The sequence below is a fragment of the Athene cunicularia genome (genome assembly GCF_003259725.1).
Source record: "Athene cunicularia isolate RWA chromosome 1 unlocalized genomic scaffold, athCun1 chr1_part1, whole genome shotgun sequence".
Taxonomy (NCBI): Eukaryota; Metazoa; Chordata; class Aves; order Strigiformes; family Strigidae; genus Athene; species Athene cunicularia.
The window spans coordinates 23,560,996-23,585,000 of NW_020799091.1; the positions used below are offsets into that span (position 1 = coordinate 23,560,996).

The 24,005-nt window shown below is 41.5% G+C and overlaps 1 protein-coding gene across 2 annotated transcripts in view; it reads right to left on the minus strand.

Moving 5' to 3' along the window:
- The window catches only part of STARD13 (StAR related lipid transfer domain containing 13), a 312,386-nt gene extending 295,573 nt beyond the window's left edge, over nt 1-16,813 (minus strand). The window contains exons 1-2 of one of the 2 annotated variants that reach the window (XM_026843968.1): nt 16,705-16,813; nt 5,439-5,493 (exon numbers count right to left, since the gene is read on the minus strand). The gene's annotated coding sequence lies outside the window, so the exon portion shown is untranslated. Of the gene's footprint in view, nt 1-5,438; nt 5,870-16,704 lie in introns of those variants that run through there. The other variant, XM_026843959.1, reaches the window with a different exon arrangement.
- Between the last annotated feature and the right edge of the window lie 7,192 nt (nt 16,814-24,005).

Here is a 24,005-nt window from a genome sequence, read left to right on the forward strand (position 1 = left end):
TTCCTAATATTGCTCTCTTGATACAAGGGGCAGAGTATTCTTATCTTTACTTCCCAGACTAAGCTGCATGCAGTTGCTGTTGCTGTACTTTAGTGCAGAGTGTTTCAAAGACAGAAATTATATAGGAGGGAGTTCTCTGAAGAGTTTACAAAGTGTTTGAGGGCACCTTAATTATATGTTATTTCTGTTCCTGTAAGATTTAGTAGATTTGCAACACTGCTCAACTCAAAACAGGAGTCTGCTCCAGCCACCCATTAAAAACTTCACAAAGTCCTTAAAAATCATGAATGTTTATGTTGCCTTTAATTATTTTTCATTTCAGTTGCCTGGATTTTCTTTTGAGATGCATTTTCGTGGTTAACATCAAGGCTAGAATCCTACCTCACACAAAAGGTAAATCCACACTTGTCTCCAAGAATTAGAATTAGGTGGGCATAAATTCTGCTGGTTAATAAAGATAGGTATGAAGACATGAAGGTAAGCGTAAAGATATAAAGGTGTAAAGATACGTATCAAAATATAAAGATGCGTATCAAGGTATAAAGATACAGATTGGAATTCTTAAAGTTTCAGCTTGAAATGATGACAGACAATATCCAAAATTATTTTTGGACTTTTTTTGTCTTTGGCTAAACTCCAAAATATTAGAGTCAGTCCCAATGGTTAGCTCACAGCTTAGGTCTTTAAATGTTCCCTGTTCAAAACATACTTAATTCCTCCATTTGTGTCACTGTAATAATATGCCAGGGAAAGGATTCTTAGCTCTTTATTCACAGAGGAACAGACATAACCAGTCTGCTGGTTCTGTATATGTAAACAGTTGAAAAAGGTAGGTTTTCTTGTGATGGCCAGATATGCCATTCACACTGCTATAATTTCAGGACATAATGCAGTGGCACTGAAACAGCTGGAGTTTAAATGTTGAAAAATCCAGTTGCGGTTGTAAAGGTTTTGGGATTAACTGCATTTAGGACCCCTCTAATATTTCTGGATAAAGCCAGAGAGCTCGTGGTCTGGGCTGCTCAGCAGTGCACCTTCCTCCTGCCCTGCACATCCCCCTTACAGGTGTGTGAATCCAAATGGCGCATCTACCTTTGACACATGGATACACCTTTTCTCTGAGAACCCACAACCAGCAATTTAATTAAGGTAATTTGATTTGTCTTCAAAACAATGTATTATCATTAATTAAGGTAACTTAATTTGTCTTCAAAACAGAGTATTATTCATTTACCCTAAGGCATGAAACACATAGCACAGAGGGCAACAAACAACACCAGAGGTACATGACTGTTACTCATACCCTCATCTTTCCCCTTGCCAGCTTTTGCGCTTTCTCATTTTCAGCTTCAAGAAGCATTTGTGTAGTATTAGCATGAGTCTGTTTTTTCAGCACTTTCCTTTGCCCTGTAACTCCCTTCCTTTCACACATTGCTTCTGGACAGCTTCTTTCAGGTGACTCAAAGTCTCGAATTTCACAAAGATTTTATGAGATTATAGTGTGATACTTCTTAGGCCTGAAAAAACAGTGATACTACCAGTGCTGCAGCTGAGGTGTGATCTCTTAGGTCCACAACCTCCTTGAATTTGCAGTGTGCTAAGCCATTGCTTCTCTTCTTCTGCTTGATCCCTTTCAAACCTTTATTGACTAACTGCACAACAAATATCCCCATCTTACAAATGCATATATGGAAGCAGAATATTATAATTAAAAATTAAAATATCAGGCACATTTTTCTACTTTCCTAATGAAACTACTTATTCCAAAATAACAGCCTGTGATACATTCTTTTTATCTGCCCCAGATGCAACATAATGCTAAATACTTATAAAATGTAAGATTTTATAAAACTTTAAATTTTTGATAAAATATTATAAATCTTTGTAAACTTTGTAATTAGGCTGTATACATCATATGAATATTTTGTGTTACAGGTAAACCTTGTGCCCATACAGACAGAATTTAGTAAGTTATTTCTGACTAATAGAGTGCAGTTGTTGAGAACATGCCCACACAGCACAAAAATATCTGAGTAATGATAAAAAGTACTTCAAAAGAAACTATTTTAGATTGAGTTTGGCTGAGCCTTTACTTCATCTAATCCCCACTTCAGTGGTAGATATGAGCACATTTCATTCTAGGAACTTGTGAAGCACCAAAGAAGAACAAGCACCCCTCTGCCTGTTGGCTTTGTTGGTGGGTTTTTTTGCGTGATGCTGAATGTTTAGACTTGAGTGACCCTGGAAATCCGCACAGAAGGTAGCACTTGTAATGAACTTAAGATCTGAACATAACGTGGTTTTGTTTCCTGTTCAGAGCATCCAGGACACCAGTCTCACCCCAGACCCTATGCAGAGTCCTCCTCTTAAGATCTTCTGCAGCTTTGGCATTTCCAACTAGCAGACATGAATTGCTATTGGTAAAAATATCACGGAATTCAGTCCTTTAGCTGCAGCAAGAGAGATATAAACCAGCCCTTTTTGACCAGCAATAGCAGTATGAGCTGGCTCTCCCAGCTGAAACATGGCCAACATGCCTTCGGGATGAATTTCAGGAGATAGGACAGAGTCTGCAGATAGCCACACAAAACCTCCCTTTAGGGCAGCAGCTCTGGACTATCCTAGCAGGCAGAAGAGGGAAATCAAAGTGGTTGTAGGGAAGCCCCACCTATAGTGCATTAGTCTCTCCACAACAAAGACCTGGGAGTTATTTTGCTGGGTAGGTAGCCATGGGAACAGAGTGGTTATCATCACAAAACAGAGGTGGAAAGAGAACTTTCTCCAGGAAGGGGGAAGCAGCTTCCAGAAGGTGCCAGAGTATCACAGAGAGCAGCACTTTCGCAGCAAGAAGCCAAGCTTCCTAAAACAATATCACCAGTAAAGAATAACATAAACCAGAAAGTTATCAAAGGAAACCTAAAATCTTTCTGAGTGTAAGGAAAGAAAATAGAGTAATGCATGCACTTTATTGTTTGAGACCTATGTCAAATGCTTAGACAAGGTATGATGGCAAGTAGTTGGATCTAGCAGCTTTCTGCAAAACCATGAATAGTTTGAAGAGACATAACTGAAGTTGGTAGAAGTGAGATTGTGCTGTTTATTATTTTCTTTTGGAAGAAGCTGCAGGTGAAAGCACAACTGGAAGCTGGCAGGACCACAGCCATCCTTCTGCTAGCAATGCGCACAACTGCTGTAGCTCTTCGTTTACCTCCTTGCCCAGCCTGGCAGGGATGCCAGCTGCATGTATGGTGCCACATTCCAACTCTGGTCACACTGGAACAAATCTAGGGTCATGTCAGTGACTTCAATGAAGTTATTCTTTATTCATGCTTGCCTAGCTGAGAATCTGGCCCATTCTATCTAGGTAGCAATATCTAATAGAGAAAAGACTGCCAAATTAAGGCAACAAGGAGAATCAGACTATATCACATGAAGAGGAAACATTTTGCATTATAAGGATTATAGAGGCCCTTTAGTTTAAGGACTTTGTCAGCATTTAAAAGACAGGCCACCGAAAGACATTTTTGTATGTAACTAGATTTTTTTTTACCCCTTATTTGCTATTTTATGAAATTGAAAGAAAATTGATTGATTTTAACAGTACTGAAATAAAAATACTGTAATTTGTTCAACACAGAACACTAATTCATTATACATCTATTAGCAGTTTGGGTTACGACGCCTTCCATATCTTCCACATCAATTAAGAAGGCCTCTCTGACTGAAATATGTTGAGTTTCATGATTTTCTCTGTGGGAGCATTTTTCTGTCAGTGCCAAGCTCAGCTTTGGGAAAAACACTGTTTTGCTCTTCTGGACAAATCTGGGGTGTCCATGCTGTAGTGACCAACAAAAGATAGAGGAAAGGAATGAAGGTAAGGGAAATTTATCATCACTGCATTATTTCCAGTAAATTCAGATTCAGTCACATGGCTTGATGATACTGTAAATCTGACTTTAAATATTCCAGTGCTGTAACAAAAACTCTGCAACCAGTGATATAAGAGTAGCAAAATGGTATAGATTTACTTTAGCAGTTCATTTGCTAAAGAAATATTGACATTTACTTTGTACCAGGCAACAGACTGAATTGCCTCATTGCCAGTTGTATGAAGTTAGTATACATCCCATGTTATGTGCTCTGACTAATTCCACAGAAATGCACTTGCATGCCCACACCTCATCTGGATGCTGTTTGTGTTGCTGCGTGATCTGGAGGAGCCCAGATGAAGAATGAGTGTTGGTGGATCCACTGGGGATGGGATTTCTGCCATACCTAGTTAGCAATGACACGCCACGGATTTTTCTTTTCATATCACCTTTGGATTTCACCTGGGTTCACCAGAATATAAAAGTATAAACTGATGCAATAAAAGTATAAACTGATTCAATGCAGTTGCCAAGGCACAGAAACATGAAGTTTCTCGCTTTCTAAGGAAAATATATGTTAAACTGAGAAGGGTGTTGGATTGTTTTGGGTAGCTAGAGAGAGCTGTGGCACAATCCAGTCAGGAACTGAAATAACATTTTTTTTTAAAAGCATGTACTTCACAGCTTTTACTAACATATAACTGAATAAAGAAAAGTTCCAATTTTGTATATAAAATAACATCCTAGGATGACACTAGACCATCCTGGACGGTTCCCATAGGAAAGTGAAAATATCACAAGCCTGGAGTCACAAACTGTCTGCTCAGGTTTGGACTCCTGACCTGCATATCAGCCTCTAGGGCTCTCCTACAGAAATCACTTAATTATTCCTATTCAAACACACGCAAGAAAGATCAAGTTATTAATGTTTCAGCTACAAGAATGATCCTCCTGTGCACTAGTAAGTGCTATGTATCTGTTAAAGTTTTTTCTATAAATCTGCATCATAGTGGACAATATTCTCTTAAACTAATTTCCTGCAATCATCGTTAATTGGCCAGCTTGCTAACACCTGGTACCAACAGATTTTTCATCTAGGGAACGCAGTGCCACATAATGGTAACAGCAGGTTTCAACCTAATCCTTCTCCATACACAAGCAAACATCAAATGACGCCCGTGACAAAGACACAGACCAGCCTGACATTTGCTGATAACTCCAAGGAGATTCTCCCTCAGCACAACTAGTCCTGTTAAAACATATTTTCCAGTGGAAAAGATAATTTGAAACCATTTCCAGCTAGACTAATTGCATTCACTGGAAAGAGCATCCTCCTCCACTTCAGTACACATTTTATTAGTCCAGCCACAAATGCAGCTAACATTTTGTGAAGTTTACCAAAGCAGTAATTATTTCATCTTAGAAGAATTTGCAACAGCTTGCTTGATAATGAAAAGTTATTATGCAGATATATATACTTCATGCAAAGTTGCACACACACACACACACACACACAAAAGTAAAAAAAAAAAAAAAAAAAATTAAAACTGATGTTTAAATTCCACTCACAGTTTTGAAGTCTAAGCATAAAACTTCTTACTTTGCAGCTGTAGCTCCAAGCTGTCTGGAAAGATAATGCAGTCCATCACATATCCTGGTTTTGTTTTCTTGCATAAAAATATCATCTGTCACAGGCACAGGAGCTGACTTCCAGGGCCAGCCCCTTCGGCGGAGCACACCAATCGGGAGACCCTGGGAGCACATGTGGAAAGCCACTTGCCTGCACGCCAGCCACGGGCAGCGTATGTTCCGTGGGACCCCCGTGCCAGATGGACACGGGTGTCAGTGAAACACGGCCCGGGGGTGCCTCAGCCAGGGCTGCCCGGCCCTGAGCCCAGCTGCAGGAGGCAAAATGCAGGGACGGTGGGGGAGTGTGACCGTGGCCGTGGGAGCACGGGCAGAGCCTTTCGCATACTGTCTCTGTGTCACCGGTCCTGCGAAACCAGCCATAAGAACAGCAGAGCTGGAGGCCAAAAATTGTGCCTAGCTCCTTTTGGCCTTATTCTTTACTGTTTTAAATAAAGTAATTTATGATTGTATTAAATGCTTCTTCACTTTTCCTCCTAGTTGCTATTCTAACCCCATTTATGGCTTTTTATTCCAAACCTCATCCCTGCAAAACCATGCCCGTGGAAAAGTCCCAGAGGGTCAGCCTCACCTGGGTTTTCCTCCCTTTCCCCGAAAGCTCGCGTTCTCCCCTCACCGCAGGACCAGCTGCCCGCGGGCTCCCTGCTCCTCCTCTGCCTCCGCAACAGCTGCCCGGCTCTGCCACGCAAGCTCCCTGCACGCAGCTTTGCTCTGTGCCTGTCAGCCAGAGAGGTCATTTTCTTCTTGCATCAGTTTAACCTGATGACATTTAAATTCAAACTCCTTATAAAGTGTATTTAGAGACATACACCCACAGCTTCCCAGCTCGCTGCATGCTCAGCCCTTGCACAGAACCAGAGGTGATAAAAATACATGCACATTAATGTGAGTTGAAAGTGCAGCAGTAACGAAGTGCATGAAGTCAAAAATCTGACCATACATAGGTAAGCATGATGAAATAACATCTGTAGATTTGTTTTCACTCCTGGAAGCGTACTTGCAAGTCACAACATGCTGGGGCTGGGAAGGGAAACCAGTAAACACACCAGTGCAAAAGCCGTGCCTTTTCCAGCTGAAGTATGAGACCTAAAGGCCTTCGCATCTCGCACCTCTCATGATCTCAAGTACTGGCTTTATTAATTCAGTTTTATTTGATCAAATAGCCTTGTGCAGGGAGGGTGCAGCTTAGAGTGGACCAGCTGTAATAAGAACTGCTAGCTCTAGTCTGTGAATAACTTGCTGATTTAATTAAATTAATTTTGCTTTTAAATTCTAGTTTAGTAGATTAGTAATTCAGTAAGGCTCGTTTTACAATGCTTTTCTTATGGTGGTTATAATCAGGCTGGTTAAAAACTTTGACAAACCTCCTTTTTCTACTTCCAGAACCCACTGGTTTCTCAGAGGAAAAAATCTGCAGAAAAACAATGGGACTGGATGGACTTCGGTCAGTGAAATAAGTTCCCGCCTGTTTCAGGGTGGAATTTCCCATTTCCAGAGGCTGAGGCCAGCACTCCCCGAGCAGGAAATAACTCTCCGTTAGTAAGAGCCAAGTGCCGTAGTGGAAGTAATTTCTTTCATCGGTTGCCGGCGGGGTGGGGAGGAGCGAGAGGGACCGTCTTTGGGGTGTGTAAAGGTCTTTTTCAGATCTGCAACAAGGAGCAAACTTGTTTCCAGTTCCCAGCCGGGAACATTTTGTTCAGAGGTTTCCGAGCTGGGAGTGGCCGGGGCAAGGCTGGCCGGAGGTTTTCCTGGCGCATCCTGATCCCGCGCCCAGGGCTGGGCAGGGGCTTGGACCTGGGTCAGCCTGCCTGGCTCTCCCGGGGGCTGCGCCCTGCAGCAGGGCGGGACAAACCTTCACCCCCCTTTTGCTCTACCGTCCAGCAGCACTTCGGAGGCAGAGGCAAAAATGTTTGAGCCTTGTAAAGTGGGTAGGTATTTCCTCTGAGTCTGAGACCTTGCTGGGGTAATGCAGAGGAACCTGAGCAGAAATCGCTGTACAGCCAGGGCAGAGACCTGCTCACAGACCGCCAGCTCTGTTACCCCAACATCCTCACTGGCTTTCCACAAGCTTTAAAGGGTCTAGCTTCATTTTTTGGTCCTACACATGGTGAAATCTCCGAAGAGACAGTTCTGCCCCATCCAGCCTCATACCCACCCGGCAACGACAAGTGGGACTGTGAATCCGCCCTGGCACACCTGAGACACCTGCCTTGGCCTTGTGCGCATCGGTACTGGCCGCAGATGCAGAGTGGGTGGCACAGCCGGCCCAAATCTGCATCGGGCCTGGGAAACTGAGCCTGCCAGCCTGTGTTAAACACAGAGCCAAGCCAGCTCTTGAATGCCAAGCATATATGCATTACGGCTGAGATTTAACAACTCACCTAACCACAGCAGTTCAAGACGAACTGTCCTGTCATCTCTCTCAGCCTATTTACTTACCTACATGGCGTGGGTCCCCACAGGACATATGTGCCATCCATTAATTCCAAGGTCTATTGCATCTCTCTGGCAAGTCTTTTTCCTCAACTCCCAGCATATATTTATGTTCCTCTCCTTTTAGTCCTGATTATGCCTGACTGTGTCATACTGAATTCCTGTCCTCGGTATTTACAGCCTGCAAATATTTGTAGACTTATCATATCACCTGGGAGCCACTGTTTAAACAACCTCTATCAATTTTTTTCCTCATTAAACAGTTCCTCCAACCCCTCTATTTTTGCTGCTTTTTCCTGTAGAGTTTTCAGATTTTGTTTGTTTTTGAAAGGCAGCAGAGGGAAGCCTCATCTCTTTTCTTTAAAGAAGGGCAACAGCCAGATGAACATAAAGGCACATTAAGGAGAGTTTAAGGTAAATTTGTATTTGAGCTGACTGACTCTAAAATTCATACTTGTTTCGTTTTATTTGTCACATTTGTTTGGATGACCGGATTTTTATTGAAACCCTGATGTTGCAAACTTTTGCGTCCCCTTTTGTCAAACACACTAATATATAATTCACTGTCTCGGGTAAATTCATTGACTTGCATGAAGCCACCTGGACATGCAAAAAATGGGTGTGCAAACAGTTGTACAGTTGCAGCCTCACGACGAGACCTTCAGTGGTACCTGGGAATCCTATCTGCACCATTGCCAGAGAGGTGGGGTCTCTGCAGCTGAAACGCAGAGCCCAGGAGGAGCTTCAGCCCTGCCTGAAATTCAAGTCATGGGCAGCCATTTAGGAGCAGGCTGCTGGGTCAGTGGTCACCTGAGGAGGTCGGCACCTGCAGCAGCCCCCCTGTCTCACTATCTCTCCTATGTTACCCCATGGCCAAAGTACAAACAGGTATTCAAGTGAAGAGAACTGTGTTGCAAGATCCTGTGAATACTGCATGCGTCTCTCCAACCTTTGCCACCAGACGCTGTGTGGTTGCCTATGGCACAAACAGTACTTTACTCTGCTAAAGATCCCACTGGAATCTCACTATACTTACTCGGGCTTAGTGGGAACTGAAGGAGAAAAAAATAATCCCCAGACAGTTTAAATAAGGTTTGATTATTCACGGGAGCAGCAGGGGAATGTTAAAATTCTCCTGGGTTTGTTGGGAGCCTCTGGCATGGCCCCAGACTGTTGTTTTCCAACCACCCTTTTTGCCTGGATGCCCCTAAATCCAGACTGCAATTTTAGATAAGTGAAATTCCTGCATAGCCGATGAAGAATCAGAGGACAATTCAGGGCTGCCCTCTGTCTGGTGTATTTCGGGTACTTTCTGGAATTTGGCTCCTTCCAGATCCTGGGAAAAATGTTAAACTCTGCATCATCTGTACAACACTCTCCATCAGGGGCTATTCCCTTTGGGTCCCCGTCTGTCTGTGCAACACAGGGGCCCAAGAGAACAAGGTCTGTGATTTTATTCTAGTTATATTATGGCTTATTTTTATTCACATGAACTACAGTAAGCTGTAGCAGTGCCGCTGATGTCACTTCAGCAGTGTTTCCATTAAGGCTGTTTTACCATTCAAAGGCAAACAAAAGCAACCTCAACAAATTCAAGATAAAGTCAACAAAATAAGTGCTTTAACAACGATCATAGTTGGCTTTTCAATAATTTTCATGGTCTTGTGGTTTAGGCCTGTTTTATAGTCCTTTTAATTTCATGAAATGTGTGGCATGCTTTCTGTGTTTTTTCCAGCTCTTGAAATAACTGATAGTGTTTCATCAAAAAATCCCAGAGCAAGGTTTTTTAAATAATACCTGAATTGAATTCAGACCAATCATGTTGTTCCAGAATGATTTCTTTCAGACTGTAAAAATGGGCAAAACAAATTTCTATCTAAAATTCTTCAGGCAAGAATGCCTTCTGGATGGTCTGATTAACAGCTAATATATCATATACTGATATCAGCATCATAAATACATTTTATTTTTCCCTAGATAATTTCAGTTAGTAACCAGAAGTATCACCCAGCTCAGAAGTTCATTCTAAAAAATAAACCTACTTAACTGCTGAAATCCATTTCTTTTTCCTCAGAAGCTAAGGTCTAAGTTCTGGTTTAAAAGATTTTCAATTTTGCAGTAAGGTTAGTGGGTTTCAGCCCCATAAAAACAGTACTTTGAGAAAGAATTCAAATATTCTAGGGGGAACTTCTGAAGGCAACTGTTTATATAAATCAGCTCAACCAGCTCCTCTCAACAATACAGCACTTGTAAATGCGATAGCACCGTCCACTTTCCATTAATATGCAGCTATCAGTTGGTGAGTCACACTATAAAGCATTTAACAACTGTTCTCATAAATACCATACACCATCTGCTAACTGAATCAAAAGGCTACGTGCCAATTTTACTTTTGGATAGAAAGGTCTGTTTTAAAATTACTCCAGCAGTCTCAGGGCGTACAGATATTATGAAAAATGAGTATAGAGACATGTCATTCCACCCAATTCCCAAAGAGCACAGCTGAGAAAGAAAACATTTTTATCCAGTGGGATACTTTGACATTTCACCATTTATTCTCATTGCAAGTCAGAACCACAGGACTTAAAATTTCCTTTAGTCATGGCAGGAAATAGCAACCTGATTTTTTAAATATACTTAGGGAAGATGTCTACATTAGGTTTCTTAATAAATTATATTGAAATGAAGTGCTCTGACATGCCCAAAATATGAAAAACATTTTCATCTGAGTTTGCTGGAGTGGCCCAAAATACTTTGCTTCACAAAAGTTCAGTTTAAGACTCCACTTGGTGACAACAGCACATCACCTTAAAGGAATGCTAGCTCATGTCATCATCCCATCCCTCAGGCTGGACACTGATTAGGTCACATCTTCTCTAACACAAGGACGCACAGAAGTCCCCTGATGCAGCTCACTCAAGATTAAATTATTGGAGACTTAACTGTGGGCATTGCCATTGCATTGGCAACCACTGCACAGTTGGAATTCAATTTCCATAAAACTCGGATAACTTGAACTACTATGAGGTTTATTGTCCTGATACAGGAGGCAAGGACATTTTAGTGGGAAAAGGTTTTAGGGCCTAAAAGGTCTATTAATTAGTCTAATGAAATGTACTTGTTGTTACACACTTTTTTTTCTGCTACCCATACATTTTTCGGTTTTCATTTTTCAGATATAAACCAATTTTTATCTACCCCTTTCACTGAAACTGCCTCCAGTCAATTACAGGCTGAACTCAAACTGGCTACACTCCATAGGTCATAGTGTGAGGGAAGGAGCAGTGGAGGTGATGGAGGGACTGAAAGTGACTGAAATATCACATGAGGAGCTGGAGAAGAAGATGTATTACAGTGTGTGGGCCCAAGGGAGAGGATATGCAAGAGGTAAGCAGTCATAAATCAATACTTAGAGTACAAAAATAAAATCCTGCCAAATGGTGTATATCTCCTTTTCTGAAGTGAATGCTAGAAAAACCATTCAGAGAGGTTTCCCTGGGCACAGTTTTAGAACAAGGGCTGCAAACTCCACAGAGAGGAGAATATAAGTCTGTCCTGCTCAGCAGTTAACTATGACTTTCAAAGAGTAAATGTCGCCTTCTAAGAGCAAGTAGAAAACTTTACCTCCTAAATGTCCCTGTTTCTCCATCCTCACCCTGTCAGCTGGATATAGCACTATCCTGTTTCTGGACATCAGATTGACATGGAACAAGGTATTTCACAGACTTACATCTGAAAGCCTTCCACATCCCCCAAACACAAATGTTGTCCTTTAGATGTTGACTCCATCAGGTTTAAACAATTTCATAAGGCAGTGGCACTGTTTTCCAAAACCAGATGTTTTAAAAAGAAATACTGAATGACTAAAAACTTGCAATGAACCATGCAAAGAAATACAAAATTGAAGTAAGTTCCCTCCATAGCGGCAGATGCTCTCTTGCTGGTGATAAGATCTTTCTTTAATTATAAAACTCCAGGCAACAACATTCTTGGATGGATGTTTCTTTTCTGCACTGCTCTTGATGGCTGTGTGTTTCTGATCTACAAAAGCAGCAATGTATATTCTGGCTTATTTGAGATTGGTGGCTATAGCAGTAAGAATGAATATAAGGTCTAAGAGATCATACTGTGCAACTATGAACAAAAAAGACAGCCCTTTTGCTCTCAGACAATTTTTGCACAAGGTAAAAGCTCTTAGAAATGAAAATGTGAGAGGATAAGAAAGACACCCTGTTTCTTCCCTGTCTAATCACAATAGTTATACTGAAAGCAGAGGTGAAATAAAGTGACTACGCAGGGTATACCAAAACAGAGCCCCAACATCTGTGACATCCATACCGCGGCTGTTCTCCACCACCTCTGGAGGGCTCATATTATTATTCTTTCTATTCTGTGATCTACTATTATTCATTATCACAGTTTATGTAGTGTTCCTGCTTCTTACAGCACCAGCTTCTGTATGTAGCAGAAACAATCTGGAAAGTAATTGCATTTTTAAAAATCACCTGTATAAATTGGATTTATGAAGTTCTGTTTCCATTCATCTCCTCCTTGATCTTCTTCTCTGTTCCAGAGCAAATGAGTCACTGTTCCCTGTCATGCCATCACATAGCGGTTTTCGCAAAACAGAACAGCTCTGACCCTTCAAAATCCCTGCCGATCTAGACCTTCCTGGGGACAGACTTTTCACTTGGTGCTCAGCTTTCCTCAAGCCCCACTCAAAGAGCAAGAGTTGAGTTGCAGTCTGGAGTTTAATCATTGAGCCCCAGGTTGCTGCTTCTGTGCTCCTAGAAGAGCAAGGGCCACAGCCACATATCTTCATTCTTAGACCTGGACTTCTAATCCTATCACAGAATCAAACAAAATTTGAAACTCAGATCTAGCTGTAAAATGAAAATCTCCTTGTTCTATGAGTATTTTTAAAAAACACTGAATGTGTCAGATGAGTCTCAGTCTCATCACCAGTGTGCATATTGTGAGCAATGTATTGTCCTTGCCATGCCCTGGGCAGAGCTGAACTACCTCTGCCTCAGATCCAAGCAAAAGAAGGGAAAGTGGATGCCTAAGGAGTGTGCCAGCCCTAGGTTCATGTACCATGCCTGGTTTTGACATAAGAGTGCTGTGCTCTTCTCTTTTTGGCAAGTGGACACTTCTTGGCAATGACGTGTTTCAGGCTTGCGTGTTCTTGCAATATACAGGGAAAATACACTGCCCCAACACCCTCCATGACTACTGGAGGAATAATATAATCTTAATTTTATGGCCAGAGGAGCACTCTTAGGGAGATATCATAGGCTCACAGAAATATTGTTTGGAAGGGACCTCTGGAGGTTCAACCTGCAGCTCAAAGCAGAACTATTGCCATCACCTGGTCAGGTCAGGCATGCTTTTTCTAGTTTAGTTTTCAGGACACATTCCAAGGACGGAGACTGCACCACTGCTGTCATTAGTCTCTCAAACTGTTGCCCAAACTCTAGCCTGAATCCCGAATCCCTCAAGGCAGAATCTGTGGCTATTGCCTCTTCTACAACTGGACATCTCCTACTTCCAAGAATATTTGATTCTGCAGCCTTTGTAACACCCCTTGGCATTGCTGTAGGATGGTATTTGATCACCTCTTGGCTCCTCTTCATCCCAGATGCCACAGAGTCTCCTCAGATAATGTGCTTTAGGCCTCAAACTGGACACTCTTCCAGATGGGCTAGTGCCAAGCAGAGGGGATAACACCCCTTGCTGTGCTGGCCATGGTCCTTGCAATGGAGCTGAAGAAGCAGTCTGCCTCATCTGTGATGAAAGCACACTGTTGTCTCATATTCAACCTGGCACCCGGATACTTAAGTTCTTTTCACTGAGGCCAACCTGCTGTCCAGCCAGTTGTTTCCAGCTTGGACAGGTGCAGGTGATACTCTGCCACACATGTAGGGCTTTGCCTTCCTCCTTGCTGAAGGAGAAATGGAGAGTTCATAGCATTTCAGTTGGCCCTGTCCTCAAGTTTCTCAAGATCACGCTGAGACCTAAAGCATACCAGTCAACATCAGCAATTCCTCCTGGTTTGCAGATTTGCTAAGGGTGCACTCAGGTGTCATCACTGAGGCAGTTATGAACATGTTGAACAAGATGGGCCCCATGTCAACCCCTGAGGAACTCTGTGTGTTACCAGAGCAGCTGAGCATCAGGCCACCACTGATTACTCCTGATGAGCCCAGTGGTGCAGCCCAGTCTGCTCTTCCAGCCCATACATATGTCCTCGGCTTCTGAGTGTCAGTGTTATGCTTGAGCAGGTCCATGTTCTTCTTATGCTGGGGGCCCCAGAGCTGGACACAGCACTCCAAGTGGGATCTCACAAGAGCAGAGTAGAAGGAGAGAATCACCTCCCTCGACCTGCTGACCACGCTTCTCTTGATGCAGCCCAGGATACAGTTGGCTTCTTGGCTGTGAGCACACATAGCTGACTCATATACAGCTTTTCATCCACCATCTAGTGTTCCGTTATCTTATGAATGAGCAGAAAATAAAAGTTCAAAAAGATATGTAGGCTGGCTAATAATCTGAACAGTTTAAAATCCTCTGAAATTCGATGTTTATGTCAAACTACCAATGAAACCAACAAAACTAAGATGAAAATTTAAAACCTCAGAATTTAACCAGAAGATACCCATTCCTCAGAAGAGTGAACACCATGCTTTAGCTTTCAGTCCATACAATATTGTAGAATAGGGATTCTAAAAGCGTCTACAAAGACTTTTATACCTTTATAACTGTGCAATGTCATTATCTTCAGATCCCATCCTCAGTGACACCCATGCAGGAATCTGAGCATTAATAATGAGAACATAATATAGAGATTCAGGTGTTTCATGAGGGTGGCTGAAGGTCTGATCTGTGATATAGAAAGGGGACAGAAAGGCTTGACTGTAGGGGTCCTCCATGAATTTGAAGTACTGGCATTCAGGAAGAGGAATAGAAGAAATTACATAGAGAAGCTAATAAGGGACCCTGAGGTGGGTCTTCTTGATACTACACATTCAGGGGCAGTTAAAGTCATTTGAGTGTACTACTTGTACATGTGTACATGCTTGAATGATGTAGTCTTTTTTTATGAATTCTAACCTTAACCTGGAATGCAAAAGTGTGTGGCAGGATGCATTAAAATTCATGATACATTATTTGAACTTTACAATCATATTGAAGAACTTCATTACCAATACAAACTCAAATTTTCTTTCAACTGTATTTTCAATATTACTACTGCAGGCTACTTTTGTCAATATAGTGGCATTTATGGAATCCAATAGATGGTAAAATAGAAATGGCATCTTTCCTAGCAAGTAGAGAACATATTGTTCACAGCTCCTTCCAGTGCCCTCATAGAATAAGATCACAGAAAATACAAGTAATCTTTTCCTTCAGCTAGAGAAAGCATTTCAAGAGAAGACCGCAAACACTGACACACTGGTGTTAAAACCAGAGTGGGTGGTCATAGGAAAAAGCAATGCTATTGAGAGACAAAAGCTGCTTTGTTCTTAATGTACTTCCTTTTGTTTTCCAGAATGCTGCAGCAAGCTCAAACTTTTTCTGTATTTCTTTGAAGCAATGTTTTGTCAGTAATGGCTTCTGCAGTCATTTTTTACCACACAAGACCTTGTACCAAACTTGTACAAGTTAGTACTATTTTTATTTGTATGCATATGAATTACTGGTGTTGCAGCAGTGACAAAAGCAAAATGTCAACATGTGCCTCACTTGAGTGAAGTGATACTGAAATACTCAAGAAATAGCTAAGAGTTGGGCATGCAGAATTTGTTATAATGTGCAGAACACTAAGATGGCCACTAAACATGAACAAGAGAGAAAATTTTCAAAGAACTGGAAAAAACAAGCAATGGGTTTCTGTTTTCCAGTATGTAGCTTAAAACTGCAGACCACTGACCTTATTACAATTCAGAGCCCTTAGTAATGTGTTGTTTCATGTAATGTCTACTGGACACAGCCTATTACTTGTAGTAAAATGGATGTGCAAAGAAGGGATGCTCAAAGAAATGTGGAGCAAGAGATTTCCAGTTCTCATTCAGGTACACAATGAGAGGCAACCACAGTAGCCTACTTGATAATCCAATTGCCCTTATTAACTACGAGACTGCTGCATCCTCCAGTCTTCTGAAATAGCCTCCTGCAGCCTCATTATGAGTCATCTGCTAGATTGATAAAAAAGTAGATGTTTTATTATCTTTAAACATAGTCCCAGAGCTGCTTTCCATGTACAGTCCCTCTCTTGCTCTTTGAGATAATCATCTTTGTATGATTTCTGGAGTCCTGGTATTAGATCTGTATGTACAATAACAAAGGACCTTAGAGATATTATAAATTCTTTATTGTGTCCTCCTTAGAGCTAAGAAGAAATGGATACTGAAGACAAAAGACAATGGATAAGTGAGAAATGCAGAAAGTAAAATACAGAACCCAGATATGGTAAAAAAAGATGAATACTCCATTTCAAATGGGATATATCAGACCAGTATGAGATGATGCCAAAATATTTCAATTTGGACAGGAGTGGTGATCTCAGCTTTAAAAGAGGATGGAAAGAGATAGCTAGATCCTTAGTCTACAGAACAGATCTCTGGGTCTACTTCTCTTCCCATTGTAGAATTACAAACATGAAGGAAGCATTCATCCTAGATTCTATGACGTCTGCTCAAGAGAATGTCTTTCGATGAGGTACCGAGAAGAGATTGCACAGTATTGCAACACTTACCAAATCCTCTGAGCGTGCAGCGTTTATAATCTTTTCATCCATAGGGAGGCACAGGATAGCCATCCCTGGAGAAGCGGTTCTCACCAGGCATCTCGTCTGGTACAGCAGGTGTGCAACCACCAGCGGTCCTGTTTAGTTCAACTTGTCATATGTGGCACAAGGTTCAGTGAGAGCCTCAGGCATCTCAAGTGTTGGCGACTGACTAATTTGCCATCAGTACAAGAGCACCCCCTTGTGATACCTGGATCACAGCATGCCAGCTGGAGAAGGAGAGCGGCAGGAGTGAGTGGGCTCCTACCCATCCCCGAGAGTCCTCTGTCCCTGGAACAGTCAGCATCATGCAGACCTGGACGCGCTCCCTCTTTGTTGCTTACTGCCTTAGCAATACGACAGACCACAGAGACAAATGTGGAACAACGTACCACTGATATTTGAGCTAGGGGAAGATGTAGTACAGCTACTATTTTCTGGTGTGCATGTCTGGAAGCAGAACAACTTCCAGTGCAAGTAATGTTATACATCCATCAAAAAGGATGTGGCATTAGTAGTAATAAATCACCTGGCTATTGCTACAGCCACCAAACGAATGCTCATACAGTACTACAGCATACAGGATTTATTAAATTGGACTGCTGTAAACCAGGTAAAATCGTATGCTAGGGCAACAGATTTATTTTTCTGGGTTTCCTAGTATAAGACTGGTTAGACAGCACAGTCTTGCTCTGCATAGCTGATCACCCTTTGTTTTTTGCTCTGTCTTCAGCAGGACTATTAATACTGCTAGCCCCAAGTTACAGTTCCAGGTCCTGGTGAAAAGACTTCACTTGAGACAAAAAAAGAAAACCATTTTCCAATTTTTATAAAGCAGCACATTCGCTCAGATCTGCTTTTCATGTTATAGCTAAATTCCCGTTGTGTGGGGAGTTTTTAAAAAGTTTGTAGAAGCTGAGGGTACTTGTCCAGCAAACAAAGCATAAAGGTCATATATAAAATGCAAAACAGTGGCTAGATGCTATCATCTGGTACATTGTTCTAGGATAACAAAAATCTGGTCTCAGAATCATGTTTGCAAAAGAAAGAGGTTGAAAAAGAAACTTAAGAAGTCCTGAGGTACTGGCTTAAAATTTTAATGCTGTTCGATACATATCCGTGGTCAAATGAATACAAGCTCTGGAAGAGCTGGATGGATTTAAATTCTATTCTGGTAATTATGTTAGGAATATGAAGCAATACAGAAAATTTTAAAACATCACCTCCTACTGATTTGCATAGCAAAATGAGAAACTGTTTGAATCCTTGCCATATTTTTGAATCAAGACATTTTTATAAATTCAAATAATCTAGGAAAAGATTCCAAAAGCCTTTAGGTGCCTATGGCATAGCTCAAGTAGAATTTAGAGGCCTGCATTCAAGTGAGCAAGTCACAAAAATTCTGCCTGTGGCATGAATACCTGAAAGGCACCTAAGCTGTCATCAGTAAAGTTATTTAGGCACCTGAAGTACTTCTAATGCATATTCCCAGAGGCCTTCTGATCTTGGATGAGATGAATGTCTCGGCAGATATTTTCTTTCACTGGATCTTTAGGCATTCTAAAACTAGTTGTTCAGATGCCCAAATCCTTTGTAGACCAGGGTTAGTTACACAATGCCTAGCCTGTACCAAGACCACTGATCTCAGCACAAAGCAGAGAGTTCATGAGCCTACTGTTACTCCAAAATCATTCCAGTGAACACCCCTGTGGGGTTATGCCCATCACTTTCACTACATAAAAGGTGAGGAACAGTACTACTGCTAGGCATCTTCTTTTAACAGAGTAAATGAGTTATTCATACACAAGCAGCAACTGAAGTGGCTATGAGGGACTTCAGAGCCATAAACCTCTCTCTCTCATAGATGCCTGAATCCCAGGGACAGAGAGAGCGACACATCCCTTGTTTCAGCATTTTCTCTGCATCTCTCTGCTTGGCACCCTGGCAGTTGGCGATCCCACAGCCTGGTACCCGACTCTTTCCCTCAGCTGTGTAGGATAGTTTGGTGAGTAACTCAGGACTGCAAATTTCTGCCTCTGCACTGGGCACTGGAAAGTCAGGTTGGATGTAATCAGACCTAGGTCCCTGTGCATCTGGGCCTTTATGACTTTTCTTTTTTGTCTTAACATACATAACTGTAAATACTGATTCTCACAGCCACTTTTCCAGAAATGCTAAATAAGGAAAAGACTTTCTTTGTATTGCCATTCATTCTCTGAGAGAGTTTTGGGGGCCTTCTAAAGCATTAATATGCATGAAATTTTGCTATCAAAGGAATAACATGAAACTTTGTAGGTTTTTTTTAAAAAAAGAATAACTTTTGAAGGACACCCCTTTTAAGAATAAAAATTCCTAAATAAAGCACTCTAGATCATAGCAATCTTACTGAGTATTCCTGCTTCTATACTGAAGATGTCCTTATGACTGTGAGATCATTGCTAGGATGTTTTTAGACACTAGACAGCATGGCAATATTCTCTGTAGATGAGAAATATTCTAATTATAGATCAACATTTTAACAAGCAATAGAGGAACTGGGACTACAGTGAGAGCCAAATCTTGTGAAACACTTCTATATGTGAATATCTTGGCACTATGGCTGGAAGGACCAAGTGGACTTGCCACCCTGCAGACCCACAGTATGAGTTATAAGCAGCTAAAGGAGGAAAACAAAGGGTAGTTTGCATCTGTCATCTGACCACCTTAGGGTAAAGGTTTTTTCCCTTTCAGAATTAACAGCTACTAGAAGAACATACCCAGAAATGTGATTAAAAATAGCATACACATAACAGACATATCCAGAAAAGTGATTAAAAAAAGCATATCCATATCAGACAATTTAAACAAGTTTTTAATGCCATGAATAAATATGTTCGTGTCAGTCAGCCAAGTGTTTTCTTTACATGGAAGCACATGAAAATGATTGTGCCCCAGAACATAACCTATGAAAAATGTTCATCTGTTGAGGGCAAGATGAGAGACACAGTAAAATGAAGGTCATTATTCCTTTAGGTATCTACTATAAGAGCGCTGTTCCCTCTTCACATTTTTTCCACTGTTTGTTTTGGGATATTTCCCTGCTCTGGGCCTACATACAGAAACTCAGAACCACTCCAGTGGCAGATGTCCAGTAGCAGCCTTCTCCGCACTCTCGCAAAGCCCACAGTCGCGACTGATGCCCTCAGTGGTACTACTACTGCCTGGATGTGCTGGTTTTGGCAATCATGCACCACCCCATCCTTCTGAGAAGTGACTTTAACAAGTCCAGGGACAAAGATCGAAATTAAAGTTGCTTCCACCAGTACTTTAAATACTACATTAACTGTAACTCTGTGTATATCTACCTCCCAGTGGCAGTTTCTAGAGCTCTTAAGGCCACTAACACTCACAAATATTTAGCAGTAATAACCTACCAGAAATGTCAAAGCCAGGAAGTAAAATGCTATACCCACAATTCTCTGTGCATTATACTTCACTTTCATTAAAGCATAACAAAACAGAGAAAATAGCCCCAGAAAATTTCATTTAGTCAGTGAGGGAAGGATGTGACTTTTTTACTATGATACTGGCTTGTGTGTATCCATTTTCTCTGCCTGACCTTTTCCAGATCAGCCTCTGTTGTTTAGAAAATAAAGTCTTTGATTCATGCTGGATTTCCACCCAACATCAAAGGGGTTTGCGTACATGGATCAAGAGATCAAAAGTGCTGATAATCTCCTGAAATCTGCTTGGTTGTGCCATTCAAACTAATACACTGGTAATAGTTATTATGTTAAAGAAAACACAGTGAGTTTGGGAAGTTTTGCTTGCAGCGTTTGTTACCACTCACAGTTTCAAGACAAACTAGACTGCTAAATATCCCTAATTATCCTATCTCTCAGGTTGATTTCTCTCCTTTAGCAACTGATGCTATATTTAATTTCTTTTTCAAAAAATGAAATTGTGAGCTAGGAAATGTTTGCAATATCTAAACAGGCACTCTCAGTCTGTCAAGGCTTGAACAGATGCACAATTCATGAACTGAAACTACATGATATAACAACTCAACTATTTATTGACTTGATGAAGCAAAGCTTGTTGCTAACAATAGCCTATTCAGACCATCTTTCTCTTCTGATAAACACACTGAAACAAGAAACTATGTGGAATTCTGTTTTTTTGGAATACAGATGAACCCATTTTAGTTCTTATAGATGGGACACATTTTCTGGTTTACTCTTCACATAATTTTGATCTTGAAGTTTTGCTTTTAAAATAATTCTGCAGTTTTTTTGAGAGAAGGATATTCCAGAGCTACAGAAAAAACTTTACATCAATTCACATTGTCCATTAGATTGCTCATTTCAAGGTTATAACAAAGTTCATCCCAAAATGATGTCAATAATTTATGGCAGTAAACATCTGTGTTCCTAATACACTGAATAGTTCATAATGCACATGACTCATATTTAAATCATTCATTCTAAGTCTTTGAATTATCAAGTGGAAAACAAGAAGAATAGAACAAAACTACTTCAGTGTTTTAAGAGAAAATCTTATTTGGAAAGCTGCAATGTTCTGAATAATCTCATAATCATTTAAAATGGTATGCAGCAACAGCAAAAAAAAAAGGAATAAATGGGATTAATGTTGTAAATCGTGCTGTAACCCATATTAGATTCTCGGTGATCCTGAAAAAAACATATGTCTTTAAATATGAGCAACATGTATATTGAAAAACATATAGTTGGATGAAAACAAGTATCAGTCAATACTGATATAAATTTTGACCTCCTCCTGATTTCACTAGCAAAACTGGAAAAATTGATGTAATCACTGCATTAGAGAAGAACAATGCACTGAATTTACATCAGTTTAATATCATCTACGGATGTAGTTTTTTAATGCAAAGCAGACACTGAACTCTGAATGATTAAGAGGCATTTTGAGATGGATGCAGCTGCATAAACTAAGAGCATTCAGCCAAATGACTCAGGAGGTCACTGCCGCAGAAACGTTTTTATTTCGGTAGGAAGCCATTATACATTTGGTAAAAAAGCACTAGGGCTCTTGATTTCCATTTAATTTGACTATTTAGTCACTCAATGCAAAAGTGAAGCATCTCCAACAGGAAGGATTGGTGCATACCCGTAGGAAACCACGATGTATGCCAGAGGGGAGAAAATTCTGTTGGGAAATATCAGTACAGACTCACACGAATAAATAAATTGTCCAAGAGAATTATATCAAAGTTTTTAATTTGTCAGCAGTATAACTTAATTACAAGCGTCTAGATTATCCTTAGGTGGGAACTGTTTTTTTCTTTCTTGTGGGACTTGGCTGTTTTTTTATGACATACCTAAATAGACATGGAAGCACGAGAGCAAGTTCAGGATGCATCTCTAGCCCAGTGAGTTGGATGTCCTCTTGGAAATTTGCTGCTCTGGATTCTCAGTAATGGTTCTATGAAAAATAATGTCATCAGGAAAGGGAGACTGCTTTCTCCTTCCCTCTTGCCACACTCAGTTGTCTGGGAGACTAGTCCAGAGTATGGGAAGCTTTCACTTGGTCCCCACACCCAATATGAGCTACATGTCAAGCTCCTGGAAAACAAGCCCTGAATGGGTAAACTGAGCCAAGCTGAGGTGATATGAGCTATTCTCATCCCATGAGGCTGGTTTCTTGGATGTCCTTGAAAAGGTTGGGTGGTGGGTCCCAAAGGCCAACAAATACACTGGCTGCCTTAGCTGAAGAGGACAGCAGCAGTGGCTTGTGGGTTGCCTGTGGGCTATGCTGCCCCTTTTGCTGTTGTGCCAGGCACTGCAGGTGCTTTGGGATCTCTGCTGTGGACAAAGCCTTGGCACTGACTCTCCAGGCAGGTACAGCTGCAGGGACACAGGAGTACAGTGTCAGGCTTGCTGTGCACTTCTGATGGCATGGGCTTGCTAGAAAATTGCCCTGCCTGCCCAGAGATTGTGCTTGGGGAAGGGATGTCTGTTGGGAAGAAAAAAGTTACATGCAGCTCAAGGCTGCATGTAAGTAGTCACCAAGAACAAAGAAGCCACAGGGTGCCTTGCTCTACCTGCTGCTCTGACATCCGAGGTCAGCCAGGAAGCTTCCACTAACAGTGCTTAAACAGGGACATGAAGAGGCTAGAAGCAGCATCTCCCAGTGGATTGCTGGGATTAGTTCTCTTACTCACCCAAGAGATCAGTTCTGGTGATTATCTTCTCTACTGCTCCAGCTCTTTGATGTGGAATTGCATATATTTTGTGAGGAAGATCTTTATACTTTACATTAGTATTTGTGGTATACACATTTCTTTAAACACAGCATATAGTTTTGAGATCTTGTAATCAGGCACATTTTACAAAATTAAAGAGTGTAGGAATGCCATTATTTATAAAGGGATATTGCAAAGAATATGTGAGTACCAAAGACAACACAGTTCTGTGTTCATCTGCCTGGATTTGTGCAAAGCGTTTGACATTGTCCCATACAACATCCTTGTCTCTAAATTGGAGAAACATGGATTTGATGGATGGACCACACAGTAGATAAGGAATTGGCTGGATGGTCGCACTCAAAGAGTTGTGGTCAACAGCTCAATGTCCAAGCGGAGAGCAGTGATGAGTAGTGTTCCTCAGGTCAATGGGGAGTCGATATTGGAACAAGCACTGTTTAACATCTTTATTGGCAACTTGGACAGCGGGATTGAGTGCACCCTCAGCAAGTTTGCTGATGACACCAAGCTGTGTGGTGCAGTTGACACGCTGGAGGGAAGGGATGTGCCATCCAGAGGGACTTGGACAGGCTTGAGAGGTGGGCCTGTGCAAACCTCATGAAGTCCAACAAGGCCAAGTGCAAGGTCCTGCACATGGGTTAGGGCAATCCCAAGCACAAATACAGGCTGGGCAATGAGTGGATTGAGAGCAGCCCTGCAGAGGAGTTGAGGTTATTAGTGGATGGAAAACATCAGTAATGCATGCTTGCATCCCAGAAAGCCAACCATATCCTGCATCAAGAGAACTGTGGCCATCAGGTTGAGGGAGGTGATTCTTCCCCCTCTTCTCTGCTCTTGTGAGATGCCACCTGGAGTGCTGTGCCCAGCTTTGGGGCCACAAATATAAGAAGGGCATGGACCTGCTCGAGCGGGTTCAAGTTGAAGTTGATCAGGAGCACCTCACTTATGAGGACAGGCTGAGAGAGTTGGGGTTGTTCAGCCTGGAGAAGAGAAGATTCTGGGGATCCCTTATAGCAGCCTTCCAGCACTTAAAGGGGCCTACAGGAAA